The sequence below is a fragment of the Canis lupus genome, chromosome 13, assembly GCF_003254725.2.
Source record: "Canis lupus dingo isolate Sandy chromosome 13, ASM325472v2, whole genome shotgun sequence".
NCBI lineage: Eukaryota > Metazoa > Chordata > Mammalia > Carnivora > Canidae > Canis > Canis lupus.
Genome location: NC_064255.1, coordinates 54,254,003 through 54,270,357, shown reverse-complemented (window position 1 = coordinate 54,270,357; position 16,355 = coordinate 54,254,003).

The following is a 16,355-nucleotide window of genomic DNA, read 5'->3' as shown; positions in this document are numbered from 1 at the left end:
CTCTTGGGCCTGATGTGGGTCAGACCTACAACTGAAATGATTTTCTTTTCTTTTCTTTTTTTTTTTTTTTTAATTTTAAGTAGGCTCCACATCCAACATGACACTTGAACTCACAACCCTGAGATAAAGAGTCACACACTCTACCAACTGAATCAGTCAGGCACCCGTGAAATAATTATCCTTATAATATTTATAAATTATTTATTTATAAATTATTTATAATAGTTATAATTATTTATAATATCTAAATCATAAGTCAGATAGTTAATATGTGGAAATATCTTGCAGATTTTAAGACATGACACAAATGTACAGAATTATCAATTTATTAGGGCCTAGAATGCTTTGAAACCAATAAATTAAAGATATGTATGAAAATTTCACATATTGTCACTGCAATTGTGGAATAACATTGTGTAAAGCACGTATAAACATTTGGCACATTTCAAATCACATTATATAGGCAACTCCCTTTTCTGTCTATATTTAAAAAATGGCATTAAATAAATTCAGAGCAATATCAGAAATAATTATTTATTCTCAAATAACTCAATCTCTTTGTTCTTTAATCTCATAGCCTTCTCTGATCATTTTATAAACACTTTTCCAGTCGATTCTCATAACAAATAATGCTACAAGGTAGCAACCATCATCATTCACACATGATATATGAAGCAATTATGAAACTTTCACAAGGTCAAATGTACTATTCCTGGCTCCATGATCTTGGACTTTTTAACATATACAGATACCTCTCTCCTTGAACTTCATTAGTCAATGAACTGAGATAAAATTATTAAAAGGAGATACTCTTCATTAGAATATAAATGAGCATGTAATAACCACCATTTTCTTTTTTTGCCTTTACTGAAATAGGACAAGATTTGTTCTCTTTGTAAGATGGATAATTACTGTGTATTATTACTCATTAGTCTCATGCTATTAATATATATGCTTCTTATTTTGTATGTATATATGTATGTGTATGGTGCAAATGTATGTATATACAAACATATATACATGCTTGAACACCCATATACATATTTACACACACTTAACAAATGTTCATTCCCTTCCTTTACTACCCTCGTAAACACTTGCATTTTTTTCTCTTTGTGAAATATACTGCCAAAAAAATCTCTTACATAAACTAAATCCACTTGTTTTTTATTTTATATGTTACTAAATAAGAAGTAGTCTTGCAAATCAGACACGCAGCAAATTAGGTTCAACAAACATATTAAACATTAGTTGATGTAATTTTTGCTGGAAGCGCCCCAAAGAGAACAGCTGTATTGGTTTGATAAATTTAGTGAGGCAGGATATCATAAGAGGATACTTAATATCTACAGGTAACATGAGATTTGTGAGATTCTAAAAGAAGTTCAATATCTAAGTTAGCACATTTCTTATAAAAATGAGTCAGAAAACCTCAAAACCATCCTGTTGAGTGGTTGATACATGTGAGAGGTCATGAATTTTCCCATGAGTTTTCAGACTAACATTATTATACCATAGAATAGATCTTTTCCTATTTTTAGGCATGGTGACAGCCAGTAAAAATAATTACACATATTATTTTAAATCATATTTAATGCTGTATTTATTATTTTCTTTTCTTTCCAGATGGACAGTGTGTTTTCTTCCTATTTTTAAAGACCGCAAAGAGGAAAACTGATGAATATTATAAGGACACACTGGAAAATGCATTGTTACTATGGCAATAAAAAAGAGAACAAATGTCAAAATATTTTTTTGGTAAAATTCCATTTCTCTGGGTAAAATTTTACAGTCCTTTGCATCAAGTGTAAGCAAATACTCTTCATGTGACATTTTTAATTAAATATTTCCATTTAATTTAAATGTATTGAATATCTATCATTTTCCTGACAACTAAAACACCTCTTCTTATCTCCTTGCAGCCTATTTGGGAAAAATTGGGAAACTAATAAGGTCAAGACAAAGCAACTAGTGATATACCAGAAGCTTGTGTAGGAAGCTAAGCATTTAACACCATCCTCCCCCCGCTGCTTCCTTCCCCTTTCTCTCTCCTTCTCTTACTTCTTCTTCTCTTAATTCTTTTTCTCCTTCTTCTTCTCCTTCTGCTTCCCTTATTATTGGCAGGTGGTGAGGGAGTTATAAGAGAGAAAGAGGGTAGCAAAGGCATTAAGGATTTAAGGCTTCCAAGAATGTAAGCTGAGAACATAGAGAAATACAGATAACTAGAATTATGTAAAACAAAGTAATATGTCATAACTCCAAACTTACCTAATCTTTCTTATAAATGTTGATATAAACAAGTTATTTTATTAGTTACTTATTGTTGTATAACTGTATTATCATTAACCTACAGCTTAAAGCAATACATTTATTATCTCACAGTTTTTCTTGTCTAGGCATGATTTAGATTTATCATGCTGTAAATTGTCAGCCAGAACTGATGTTATCTGGAGCATTAACTACATAAAAATCTGTTTTCCCCTCCACGTGGCTTTTAGAAGCATTCAGTTGTTTACAATTGTAGGACAGAGAGCTTTCAGTTCATTTGCAGGCTGTTGACTGGGACAGCTCTCATCTTCTAGAAACCACCCACAGTTCTTAGTCATGTGGGATTCCCCAACATGGGCATTTCCTTCTTCATAGTCAGCAAGGAAGAGAAAGAGAACAGGAGGCAGGCACTACAATCTAGGTAACATAACTGCATGCACATTACACATACACCCTAACACCTTTTCTCTACTTAATTGGTTAGAAGTTAAGTCATAGGCCCCACCCATATTCAAAGAAAGTATATTACACAAGAGAATGAAGAGTAGAGGTGGGAATCATAGGGCCACCTTAAGAGCATACTATGTCACAGTTATCATCAATAGAAAAATATGAGATAAAACCTATCAAAATAGTTCAAGGCCACTGTCCAAACTAATAAAAATTAAGATGTACTGTATTTCATTGTGCTGAATTTCATACCATCAGCACATCACTTTTATTAGAAAAATGAGAAAATATGTGGAAATATTAGACATCTATAGTAGGGTTCTGCGGAGATAGAGAACTACAATGGACCCTTGAACAATGTGGGGATTAGAGAAACTGAGTCCCACACAGTAAAAATTCTATGTTTAACTTTTGGCTCCCCCAAAACTTAACTACTAATAGCTTACTTTTGACCAGAAGCCTTTTCAATAATATAAATAGGTGATTAACACGTTTTATAACAAATAAAACAAAATAAAATAATAAATAATATAAAATAAATATTAAAATAAAATAGCTATATACTATATTCTTATAATAAACTAGAAAAAATGTTAAGAAAATCACAAGAAAAAGGAAATATGGGGCACCTGAGTGGCTCAGTCAATTAAGTATCTGCCTTTGGCTCAGGTCATGATCCCAGAGTCCTAGGATGGAACCCCATATCAGGCTCTCTGCTCAGCAGGGACTCTGTTTCTCCCTCTCTCTCTAGCTCTCCCCCAAACTTGAGCTCTATCTCACTCACTCTTTCTTCAAATAAATAACTAAAATCTTTTTTTACAGAAAGGAAATACATTTACTGTACTGTACTGCATTTATCCAAAAAAAATCTGTATATAAGTAGACCTGTACATTTCAAATCTGTATTATTCAAGGACCAACTATAATAGAACATGTCTCTGTTTATCTGTGTGTGTATGCATATATATACATACAGAGAGAGAGAGAGAGAGAGAGAGAGAGACTTTTTAAAGAATTGGATCACATGATTATTGCAGCCTGTAAATTCAATCTATAGGCTAGTCCTGCAGATTAAAGATCCAGGGAAGAGCTGAGGTTGCAGTAGAAGTTTTAAAGTTGCATCACATCAGAATTTCTTTTTGCTTGGGGGAGGTCAGCTTTTGTTCTATTTGTTCTATTCAGATCTTCAACTGATTGGATAAGGCCCATCTGCATTATGGAGAGCAATCTGTTTAACTCAAAGTACAATGATTTGGAGGGAAATCTTATTTTAACTTTTTTTTTTTTTTAGTAAATATTATCCAAAAAAACCCTCAAAGAAACACTCAAGATAACATTTGAAAAATTAATGTAATGAATTATATTTGACCAAATATCTGAGCAACATGACTCAACTTAGTTAACACAAAAAATACTCACAATAACTTGAAAATTTTTAAGATTTTCTTTGACACATTATATTTTTTCTTTTTTTAATTTTTTTTAAGATTTATTTATTTATTTATGATAGACATAGAAAGAGAGAGAGACAGAGACACAGGAGGAGGGAAAAGCAGGATCCATGCCGGGAGCCCAACACAGGACTCGATCTGGGGGCTCCAGGATCATGCCCTGGGCGGAAGGCAGGCGCTAAACCGCTGAGCCACCCAGGGATCCCGGGGCATTATTCTTTTTTTTTTTTTTAATAATAAATTTATTTTTTATTGGTGTTCAATTTGCCAACATACAGAATAACACCCAGTGCTCATCCCGTCAAGTGCCCCCCTCAGTGCCCATCACCCAGTCACCTCCACAGCCCCTAATTCGTTTCCCAGAGTCAGGAGTCTCTCAGGTTCTGTCTTCCTCACTGATATTTCCCACTTATCCTTCCTCCTTTCCCCTTTATTCCCTTTCACTATTATTTATATTCCCCAAATGAATGAGAACATATAATGTTTGTCCTTCTCTGATTGACTTACTTCACTCAGCATAATACCTTCCAGTTCCATCCACATTGAAGCAAATGGTGGGTATTTGTCATTTTTAATGGCTGAGTAATATTCCATCGTATACATAAACCACATCTTCTTTATCCACTCATCTTTCGTTGGACACCGATGCTCCTTCCACAGCTTGGCTATTGTGGCCATTGCTACTAGAAACATTGGAGTGCAGGTGTCTTGGCTTTTCACCGCATCTGTATCTTTGGGGTAAATCCCCAACAGTGCAATTGTTGGGTCGTAGGGCAGGTCTATTTTTACCTCTTTGTGGAACCTCCACGCAGTTTTCCAGAGTGGCTGCACCAGTTCACATTCCCACCAACAGTGCAAGAGGGTTCCCTTTTCTCCGCATCCTCTCCAACATTTGTGGTTTCCTGCCTTGTTAATTTTCCCCATTCTCACTGGTGTGACGTGGTATCTCATTGTGGTTTTGATTTGTATTTCCCTGATGGCAAGTGATGCGGAGCATTTTCTCATGTGCATGTTGGCCATGTCTGTCTTCCTCTGTGAGATTTCTGTTCATGTGTTTTGCCCATTTCATGATTGGATTGTTTGTTTCTTTGGTGTTGAGTTTAATAAGTTCTTTGTAGATCTTGGAAACTAGCCCTTTATCTGATACGTCATTTGCAAATATCTTCTCCCATTCTGTAGGTTGTCTTTGAGTTTTGTTGACTGTATCCTTTGCTGTGCAAAAGCTTCTTATCTGGATGAAGTCCCAATAGTTCATTTTTGCTTTTGTTTCTTTTGCCTTCCTGGATGTATCTTGCAAAAAGTTACTGTGGCCGAGTTCAAAAAGGGTGTTGCCTGTGTTCTTCTCTAGGATTTTGATGGAATCTTGTCTCACATTTAGATCTTTCATCCATTTTGAGTTTATCTTTGTGTATGGTGAAACAGAGTGGTCTAGTTTCATTCTTCTGCATGTGGATGTCCAATTTTCCCAGCACCATTTATTGAAGAGACTGTCTTTCTTCCAATGGATAGTCTTTCCTCCTTTATCAAATATTAGTTGACCATAAAGTTGAGGGTCCACTTCTGGGTTCTCTATTCTGTTCCACTGATCTATGTGTCTGTTTTTGTGCCAGTACCACACTGTCTTGATGACCACAGCTTTGTAGTACAACCTGAAATCTGGCATTGTGATGCCCCCAGCTATGGTTTTCTTTTTTAAAATTCCCCTGGCTATTTGGGGTCTTTTCTGATTCCACACAAATCTTAAAATAATTTGTTCTAACTCTCTGAAGAAAGTCCATGGTATTTTGATAGGGATTGCATTAAACATGTAAATTGCCCTGGGTAACATTGACATTTTCACAGTATTAATTCTTCCAATCCACGAGCATGGAATATTTTTCCATCTCTGTGTCTTCCTCAATTTCTTTCAGAAGTGTTCTGTAGTTTTTAGGTTATAGATCCTTTACCTCTTTAGTTAGGTTTATTCCTAGGTATCTTATGCTTTTGGGTGCAATTGTAAATGGGATTGACTCCTTAATTTCTCTTTCTTCAGTCTCATTGTTAGTGTATAGAAATGCCACTGATTTCTGGGCATTGATTTTGTATCCTGCCATGCTGCCAAATTGCTGTATGAGTTCTAGTAATCTTGGGGTGGAGGCTTTTGGGTTTTTTATGTAGAGTATCATGTCATCGGCAAAGAGGGAGAGTATGACTTCTTCTTTGCCAATTTGAATGCCTTTAATGTCTTTTTGTTGTCTGATTGCTGAGGCTAGGACTTCCAGTACTATGTTGAATAGCAGTGGTGAGAGTGGACATCCCTGTCTTGTTCCTGATCTTAGGGGAAAGGCTCCCAGTGCTTCCCCATTGAGAATGATATTTGCTGTGGGCTTTTTGTAGATGGCTTTTAAGATGTTGAGGAATGTTCCCTCTATCCCTATACTCTGAAGAGTTGTGATCAGGAATGGATGCTGTATTTTGTCTTTGACACATTATAAATGGCTCATCTCTTGTACTAAGCACTAAATTCTCTATAAGTGTTAATTTATAATGTCCTATAAAGTTTATTTACTTATTATCATCCCTATTTTATATATTAGGACACTGAAGCACCCCAAATTTAAGTAATTTGCCCAATGTCACACCACCTATGAATGGTGGAAACAGGATTTGAACACAAGCTTCTTGATTCCATAGTCCTATAAAATACAGATCAAAATATGGAAAGAAATTCTGTGTTCATAGATTGGAATAATCAATAATACTAAAATGTCTATAGTACTCAAAATTACCTATAGATTTGATGCAGTCGCTATTAAAATTCCAGTGGCATTTCTTATAAAAATAGAACAAACAATCCTAAAATTCATATGGAACTATAAAAAGCTCTAAGCAGTCAAAACAATCTTGGGAAAGAAGCACAAAGCTGGATACATCACACTTCCTAATTTCAAACTATACTATAAAACTGTAGTAATCAAAACAGTATGGCATTAGCATAAAAATAGACACAAATGAATAGAACAAAATAGAGAGCCCAGACTAAATCTATGCATATGTATGGCTAATTAATTTTTGACAAAGAACTCAAGAATATACAATAGGGAAAGGATAGTTTCTTCAGTAATTGATGTTGAGAAAACTGGATATCCATATGCAAAGTGAAACTGGACCTCTATTTTATACCATGCCAACCACAAAATCAACTCAAAATGGATTAGGGATTAAATATAGGACTTGCAACCATAAAACCTCTTGAACATTAGTCTTGGCACTTACCTTTTTTTTTTTTTTTTTTGATTTGACATTAAAGCAAAGGCACCACAAGCAATGTAAACAAGTGGGACTATATCCACTAACAATCTGCTGCACAAAGGAAACTACTAAAAGAATGAAAAGATTAGAGAATGGGAAAAATCTTTGAAAACTACTATCTGTTAGAAGGGATTAATGTCCAAAATTATTAATATATAATTACATAACTCATACAACTCAATAGCAAAAATAAATAGATGACAGAGATAACGAGCAAAAGAACTGAACAGATATTTCTCCAAAAAGACATACAAATGGCCAACAAATACATGAAAAGATACTCAACCTCACCAATCATCCCAGAAAAACAAATCAAAGCCACAACTATCACTTCATATCTGTTAGCAGAGCAAATATCAAAAAGACAAAAGAGTGGCACTTGAGTGCCTCAGTCAGTTAAGTATCCAACTCTTGATCTCAGCTCAAGTCTTGATTTCAGGGTGATGAGCTCAGGGCCCACTTTGGGCTAAAACAAACAAACAAACAAACAAACAAACAAACAAACAAAAAACAGATAAAAGATAACAGATGCTTGTGAGGATGTGCAGAGAAGGGAAGCCTTGCATACCATTGGTGTATGGGAATGTAAGCTGGTACAACCACTGTGGACAAATAGTATGAAGTTTACTCAAATATAAAATAAAACCATAAATTATCCAGCACTTTCACTTCTGAATATTTCCAAATTGACAATTAAAAAAATAAAACAAGTAACTACTTGTTAGCAGGGCAAGAATGGAAAGATAAAGGAACAAAGATAGAAAATATTAAGATAGTAGATTGAAATTCAACACACCATTAATTATATTAAATGGAATACATGTTCAATTAAAAGACATGATTGTTTTGCTATATGAAACAGATGTGTGCTATTTATAAAATATACTTTGAAAAAGTAATGATATAGAAAAGTTGAAAATAAAAGATGCAGGAAGATATACCATGTAACTACTAAAGGCAATCATATAAATAAATTAAAATAATAAAGAAAATACACTTCAAGACCAGAAGAATTTCAAGACTTTTCATGGATCTCTACCATAGAGTTAAAATGTTTAAAATACCAGAAACATTAAATAAATTTTCACTTAATCATGTCTTCAAAATACAAAGTGCAAGAATTGGCAGAGCTATGATGAGAAATAGACAAATGTATAGAGTGAGAGATCATTAACATGATATCCACAGAAAAAGTAATAATTTAGGAGAGTTGGTAAAACATTGAACAAACTTGACCAAATGCACATATATAGGATATTGCCAGTGTTGCAGAATTTACATTGTATTCTATCATATAAGGATTATTGGCAAATTAAATACTACACTGGTACTAATGTCAAAAAAAGTTTTATTAAATTGAAATAATACAGCCAATACAGTTTACTGGACAATGAAGCTAGAAGTTAACAAACTTTACTTATTTTGAAATTATGAAAAATACTCCTAAATAATCCATTTGTTGAAGAAGAAATTACAGTAGAAATTAAATGGTGCTTATATGAAAATTTAGAGACTAAATACAACATATAAAAATATCAAAATGGCAGAAAAATAATAAGTTAAGGATTAATATAAAAATACTATTAAAAACTATAAAACAGAAAAATGGAAGAAATAAAGATAAAAAATGAAAATTAGAAAGGCCAACTGCTTTGGAAAAATGAAATTGATAAATTTCTAGCACAATGATTATTGAAATAAAGAGGAAAATTAAAAATAAAATCAGCATTATGAATAAATCAAAGTTAATATGGCGATATATATTCTACAGAAATTTAAATGATAAGAACATATAAGAAACTTTTGCAATAAAATTGAAACAGTTTGCCAAAACTAATAGAAAACACATTAACAATGAAAACTATTATATAAATGTTATAGAAATTATAGAAATAGCAAATGCAATAACATGGATAAATCACAAAATATGCTTTGAGACAAAATAGCCAGACACAGCATGACATGCTAAAATATTCTACTTATACAGGTAAAAATATAAGTAAAAGTAATGAAATGATTACCATATGTTGCTTAAATGTAAGAATATTGATTATCTTTAGGTAGCAGGGAGCAGTTGTCAATAAGAAGCCTCATGCAGGGGGATCCCTGGGTGGCTCAGCCGTTTAGCGCCGCCTTCAGCCCAGGGTGCGATCCTGGAGTCTCGGGATCGAATCCCGCATTGGGGCTCCCTGCGTGGAGCCTGCTTCTCCCACTGCCTGTGTCTCTGCCTCTCTCTCTCTCTCTCTCTCTCTCTCTCTCTATCATAAATAAACAACAAAATCTTAAAAAAAAAAAAAAAAAAGAAGCATCATGCAAGGGGTTGCTGGTGGGCTGATTATGTTGTAATTTTTGTTCTCATAAGGTGGTTATATTGGAGTTCTTTTAATAATAATTTGTTAATACAGATGTTTTATGTACTTCTCTTTATGATATACTTTGCAATAAAATTAGCATAAATATGTATATGAGGTATAAGATGATTAAAATGATAGCTCATATTAATGCTAGAAAAATAAAATGGGTAGGAAAATAATTCCAGTGGTAAGAGTAGCTCATATAATAATATTCCTTAGTGGATCAATATAGTTGAATTGGGGTTTTAGATAAGCTTCCTAAGGACAAAATCAAAAAAGAAAGTACAATCTATAATGATATATAGAATGTCTCTGAGATAAAGACAACTAGTAATTTAGCAGAAGACCGTGAGACAAATGTTATATACTCTCAATATAAAGAGAGTATATAATATGCATGGGATGAAGTATTTATTCAATAGTGAATTTAGTGAGGTTATTTAACTTTTAATGTAGGTTGATGGCATAATGTGGTTGAAAACTCATGAATACTTATTCTGGGGTTTATGATGTATGAAAAAAATGGCAAATAGTGCAGTGAAGTGGGTAGTGGTAAAGAAAAGTCTACAGAAATGAAATCCAAATAAGTTTAGATTTAAGTATATAGCTTGGTGACTCTCACTTGTGTGTAAGTATGTGCGTGTGAGAGATAAGTTGAGGCTCTGTGTACTGTATGTAGAAGGTAGAGATAGGGAACAACAGAAGGAGAGGTTATAGTCATATTCCTGATTTAGGAGATTTTCAAAGTATGAAAAATCATATTTAATATACATATGCTACATTCCCTAAATTAAAAACTGTAAGGAGAAAATCTTGACAAAATCTTCTTAACCAGTAGGGATGCATAGAGGGTAATATGAAGGATTATTTTAAGATATAATTAGGCTATAAGGAAATATCAAAATTTTTTTTAAATAAATGCAGTTATCACAGTGATCCCTTTAGAACTTAGATATAATCATGGTGATTCACTGCTTAAAACCCACAGTTGCTAGTGAGAACTGTAACATGGCTTTTTTTTTTTTTTAAGATTTTATTTAATTTATTCATGAGAGACGAGAGAGAGAGAGAGAGAGACAGATGGAGAGAGAGACAGAGACAGAGGCAGAGGCAGAGGGAGAAGCAGGCTCCATGCAGGGAGCCTGATGTGGGACTCAATTCTGGACTCCAGGATCACGCCCTGAGCCAAAAGCAGATGCTTAACTGCTGAGCCACCCAGGCAACCTGGTAACATGGCTTTAAAGGCCCTTTGAGATCTAGTCTTTGCCTACATTTAAAGTCCATTCCATGCCATTCTTTTTTCTTTCTCCACAGCTGGTCACTCCAACTTTCTTTCAATTCCTTGAGTATTTCTCCTGCCCCAAAGCCTCTACATATGCTGTTCTCTTTGCCTGGAGTACCTCCCAAGCTTCAAGTATCACTTTAATATCCTTGCAAAAGTCTAAGCTCTCCTTAACCTCTACCATTATCATCACTACCACTACTCCTGCTTCCACCAGACAAGTTCAGTACACTATATAATTTCATATAATTTTATTTCCATTAAACCTATCTCATTACAATTAAATATTTTTGTGACTTGGCCTTATTAAGAAAGGTGTTTCTTTCACTTCCATTATTATTTCTCTTGTCCATCACAGGACTTGACATTTAATAAGAGCTCAATAGATATTTGTTGAATAAGTATTTCCAAAGTCTTATTATAAAGATAAAGAAGAAATCTGATGAAGAGGAGGTGATACTAAAGATAACAAAAAGAGTTAAGAGACTTTTTAGTGAGCCTAAGCAAATAGTAAGTCCAGGGTGAAAAAGTATACACTGTGTATAAGAAAGAAAAGGAAAAAGGAAATAAATCTTATTGAATAGTTGAGGAAAAATTTCGCCATGGAAGTGATATTTCAGTCAAATTTAAAGGAATGTGAAGAATTTAAGTAACAAAGATAAAAGTAAGGGGTGTTATTATGGGAGACAGAATAATGACCTCCAAAGATGTTTCTAATCTCCCAAAGCAGTAAATATGTTTACCTTACATGGCAAAAGGTACTTTGTAGGTGTAAGTTAACAATCTTGAGATGTGTAGATAGAGATGGTAAATGAGAATCTGAAAAGATGTGTGACCTCCTATATCATTAGGGAATTGCAAATTAAAAGAAGATAGAACTACACACACCTGTTAGATCGGCTAAAACCCAAAACACTGATGCCACCAAATGATGGCAAGGATATGGACAGCAACGCTCATTGCTGATGGTAATGCAAAATGGTTCAAAGGCATTTTGGTGGTTTTTTGTTTGTTTTTACAAAGCTAAACATAGTTTTACCATATATTGCAGTAATAAAACTCCTAGGTATTTGCTCAAATAAGTTGAAAACTTACATCTACATCAAATCCTGTACATAACTGATTATAACCAGAATTGTACGCAAATTTTATGCAAAATGTCTTTTAGTAGATGAATTGGATAAACTGTGGTACATCCATACAATAGAACATTATTCTGTGATAAAAGTAGATGACCTATCAAGCCACAAAAAGACATGGAGAAAACTAATGCATATTGCTCAGTGAAAGAAATGTCTGAAAAAGCTACATATTGTATGATTCTAACCTTATGACATATTGAAAAAGACAAAATTACAGAGACAGTGAAAAAAATAGTAGCTGCCAGAGCTGGAAAAGAAAGAGAAGAAGGAATGTATAGGCAGAGCGCATACCATATTTAGGACAGTAAGCTATTTTGTATGATATTTTACTGGCGAATATGTGACATTACATATTTGTCAAAAACCTATTAAAATTTAGAACACCAAGAGTGAACCCTAAGGGAAACTACAACTATCGTTAAAAATAATGTATCATATCAGCTCATCAATTGTAACAAATATATCACATCGGTGTAAGATGTTAATAATAAAAAACACTGTTGAGGACAAACAATAGGCAGGAGGAAGGAGGGGATATATAAGAACCTCTGTACTTTGTGTTCACTTGTCTTATAAACCCAAAACTGCCCTCAAGAAATAAACTTTATGAAAAAAAAAAGAATTTGGAGAAGGTTGTTTAAAACAAACTTGCTGCCTAGATGCTATATTGTCACTAGGCAAAAAGTAGAAAAATTTAAAAAATGGCTAATGTTCCACTTTTTGCTTTGTTTATATTTCTATTCTGGTCTATTTCTCCAATTCAAAAATGTTTTTCAAAGATGTATTCGGAACAGTTGTCAACTTATTAATAGAGGTGGCACTTCTGACATCAAGTGAGAATCAGTTCTATAATTCAACAGCAACACAAAAAGGCTTGCATTCCTTAAGGATTCCACAAACTGCTTATTAAATTTTCACAGGGCTACTTCAAAAAGCAGAGCAGGAGTCAGGTTTTTTTAAAAAACCTTGAAAAAATAAACCACAAAGAGGGCCAAATCCTACCTTATTCTACACATAAGCACAAAGTCTACTGAAGATCAGGTTTGGTTCTTTGATCCAATGTCAGATCCCAAACGTTCTATACAGAAACCAATCTATTCCCAAGGCCTATATAACACATATTGCTAAACAGAAGTTTAGATGTAAAGGTGAAGTTGACCTCTTTATCATGAGAACTCTGGACAACCAGAAAGTCCTTTCATCTGGACACTTACAGAATGGCAGTGCAGGACTTGGCAGGATTGTGACTACAGATGATTTGGCCCAAAGGGTAAATATTATTATTTACTTTTTGGAGAGACTTGCCTATTAAAAAACTGAGAGCAGTTGAAAACTTGAATCTTTCTATGTAGTTATGAGAATAAACAATCTTTATTCTCCCCCCAGAAAAAGATGTTTCCAGTAATAAAATTTCCCTAAGAGCTCAATATATTCTGTGAAATTTATTCTTTATAATTATAATATGTAGAGTAAAAAAACAAAGTTCTATGAAAATTTACATCACTAAATCAAAAATATAGAAAGGGGCATAATATATAATAGATTTAAATGTCAATGTATACTTTTTCATCTACATGAAATACTGCTGGTAATTTCATACAGGTACCAAAATAGAGCTGATATTTTTCATCATTATGATTTGCTTATAACAGGAGGGTATTTCAGAGCTGCAATCTTTTATAAAAAATTATATGCTTAAAATGAGTGGAAGCTCCAAATATAGCCTAGGACAAAGAACTACTGCAACTATGATTAAATTTATCCATGAAAACTTTGCTCAAAAATCATGCAGGAACTGATCCATGGTAATAAATAATCACTTTTGAAAATTAAATTTATCAAAAATGTTGAGAAAATGTATATAAGGATGGTATGCTTAAGAGTTGGTGGGATTTTGTATTCTTAGTGGGCAGATAACAAGAAAATATCTTTATATTACTGATCTCCAACAGTACTTATTCCTCCTCTCCTGCTAAAAGCAGCTGAAAACTCATCTCTTTCAAAACTTCTTGGCTGAGTAACCCTCTTGAATTAATTTTTTCCAGCATTTTTACTCATTATTTGTTAATCTGTAATATAAATGAAATTAATATGTTTGCAAAAATTAAATCTTTATTTCACATGCAGTTTTCTAGAGAACTGGGTTCTTGAATTTTATTATTTTTATACCCCATAACACTTTACATGTACAAAATATGCAGTGAACACTTAGTTTTGAAGCACTTGAAGGTATCATCATTTTCTGCATATTCATGACTTAGATTATGAGAAAATGTTTAAAATCATTGTTGTATAAATACATCAGCAAAATGTATTAAGATTTAAATCCTCCTAAACTTTGATTAGTCATTTATAATTCTTAGAATCTAAACAAACAAAACCAAACCAAACAGGATGAATTTTCAATACCCAAGCATAAAAGCATAATAAAATAAAGTATGCAGGCCAATATTTTTTTTTTTAAGAGAGAGAGAACCATGCATATATGCGAGCACAAGCTGGGTGGTGGAGGGGAGAGGGAGACAGAAAACTTCAGGGGGCTCCAGCCTGAGCATGGAGCTAGATCTCATGACCTTGAGATTATGACTGGAGCCAAAATCAAGAATCAAACACCAGGACGCCTGGATGGCTCAGTGGTTGAGTATCTGCTTTCGGCTCAGTCATGATTCCAGGGTCTTGGGACCTAGTCCCACATCAGGCTCCCCACAGGGAGCCTGCTTCTCCCTCTGCCTGTGTCTCTGCCTCTCTCTCTGTGTCTCTTATGAGTAAATAAAAGAGTCAGACTCCTAACTGACTGAACCACCCAGGTGCCCCAGTACAAAGCCCAATATTATAGAAAAGTATACCTTGGTTAAAAAGAATTTATTTGATCTAGATAATTTACCAATTGCATCATTTCCTAGGTGTAAGTCAACTGGCATCCAAAAGCCTAGATTTCTTATCTGCAGAATAGAGACATTATTTGTCTTAAGAAAAGCAAAATTGAATTAATAAGTGAATATACTGGTACACATTAAATAAATGAATGTGTAACTGTATAATATTTATATTTTATAATGTATATATACTTTTAAATATGTAGTTAATATGTTCTTTAAAGTACCCATTTAATAATTTGAAGTGAAAATTAAAAACAGTGAAATATATGTTATTACTTGATTTCCTTTGCTTGACAAAATGCTTCTGGTGTATTGGTACTGGATGAACCTGCAGGAACAGGTCTTATCTGCCTCATTTGTCCCAGTACTTAATAAAGTGTAGAAGTCTTATATAGGAGTTACTTCAATCCCAGGCATTTGTTAGAATACTTCTATTTCTACCTCCTGAGGACCTCTAATGTATTATTACAATTATACACACACATACACATATATGTACATATATATGCATATACATCTATATGTATACACAGAGATTTATATACAGGTGTGAATATAGATATAGATATGTAGATATAGATATAAATAGATAAATTAATGTAGATATAAATATGGGTATGGTGAATAGGTGTGTGTATGCAGGTGAACATACCAAAATAGCAGCAATTTATTAATAAATTAAGGTTATTTTAATTTATAAAATATAAAGAGAATAGCACCTGACAGATTCTTAGAAGAGGTAGGCTATTTATAGGGTTTTGTGACCTGGACTCAGTTGCTTTTTTATTTTTTATAATAGATTTTATTTATTTATTTCAGAGAGAGAGAGAGAGAGCATGAATGAAAAGAGGAAGATGCAGACTCCCCAGTGAGCAGGGATCCTGATGCGGAATTCAATCCCAGGACCCTGAGCCGGAGGCAGATGTTTAACCAACTGAGCCATCCAGGTGCCCCTGGACTCCAGTGCTTTAAAGAATGCTTTTCAAGGCAGGGTTGGGTTGAAATGGGAAAAATTTAGGATTTTAGTTTGAAATAGTTTTAATAGGATTTAATAATTTAGTTTAACTCATTTAGGATAGGAGGACATAACAAGGGTTTAAAGAAAGTTTTATGAGCTAAACTGTTGATTCCTTAATTTGACCTTTGCCAAGGTATATTCTCAGATGAATTTTTAGAAATTTCCTCAAACAAACAATGGAATTTTCCAAAACAAAGTTATTTAATGATTTACAGAATTA